Source organism: Morone saxatilis, unplaced genomic scaffold (assembly GCF_004916995.1).
Source record: "Morone saxatilis isolate NCDOM2014 unplaced genomic scaffold, NCSU_SB_2.0 Contig23, whole genome shotgun sequence".
Classification (NCBI taxonomy): Eukaryota; Metazoa; Chordata; class Actinopteri; family Moronidae; genus Morone; species Morone saxatilis.
In genome coordinates, this window is record NW_023339796.1 from 4,538,301 (window position 1) to 4,539,732 (window position 1,432).

Below are 1,432 nucleotides of genomic sequence, written 5' to 3' on the forward strand. Positions count from 1 at the left end.
TTCAAACCTGCAACTCTTGTGGGGTGTTCTCGGTCTTCAGTGGTCAGTACCTATCAAAAGTGGTCCAAGGAGGGAAAAGAGGTGAACCTTGGCTGCATGGGTTGAGTGTGACATTGATGTGTGACTCTGCACCTTGTGCTTTAAGTTGAAAATATTTTAACTTTTATACGTGTGTCTAAAAACTTCTACAATAAAGCTGCAGAGACAGGAGCACACGCTAGGTGCGCCTAAAACATGTTCAAGGTAGCTGTGGGTATAATACAGAATATTATACAAGGCCTGAGATGCTAAAGTGTTGCAATTTTTTTAGTGTTTCAGTACTTATTGATACTTCTTTATTTTTTAATGCAGTTCTGCTGAATAATATAACACATCTCTTCCTGCTTTACGATATATATTAGCTGAAACTACAAGGGACTGCTTCCACACACGTACTTCCCCCATTCCTTCTGACAGCACATACAGTAGTGAGACTATATGTCATGTTTTCTGTTTATTGTGCTTGTTATCAGGAGTTAATCAGGATAATTTTTTTGAGTCATCTGGATAGCTACGAGGGTTGAGATGAACTACATCAAGTCCAAGAATTGGCCCGTGTGAGATTCCATACAGCATGTTGACTATAGTCATCTAAAATATATTCTGTTTTTTTCCTTTTTCCTTTACTTGCCTCCATTTTGTTTTACATTTAGTGTATGTAATAAATAAATTAAAATAAATACTGTATATTTTTATGTGAATTATTTGTGCTGTTATGGTTATTAAAAGTTACACTTCCTTCAGCCACTGCCGCCACAAAATAAATCTTATAATAAATCTTGTTTGCTTCATCTAAAAATTGAAGGGGAATACATTTACATAAAAAGACTATATCCAAGGATGAGAATTGAGTTTCGGAGCAATGCTTTTGATCAAAAGAGTAAGTCGAAGTACTCTGCCCTAAAAATTAGATTTTTGAGCTTTAAAATAAATTATATAACTATACTGTGATAAAACCCATCAAAGCTGGTGTTAAAATTGACATTCTTATCAAATTTATAAAAATCTAATTCTGTGAGTTGAAAATGGCTCAACATGCCCTCTACTGTTTCATCACTACTACTTTATGTCATGACATTTCTATAAATCTAATGAGAGGAGGACAGACCACCTCCCCCAGCCTCCGCTTTTAGTGGGAGTCAGTGAAACCACCGTGCTTATTTTCAGGCATCATTTTACAGGAGTTTATGTGTTTATGCTGTTTTTGTTAACCCTCTAGTTAGTATTTTTCTAATTCAGAAATTCTTGCTAATCTTGTAGACATCCAGGCATTTCTTGCATACAAAAAATGTACCTACTATACAGTTGAAACACTACATACTTAATTTGCATGTGTGAAGAACTGTGCAATCTCTTCTGGTATGGTCCCCCTCCCCGTTGCAACACGTTCTCA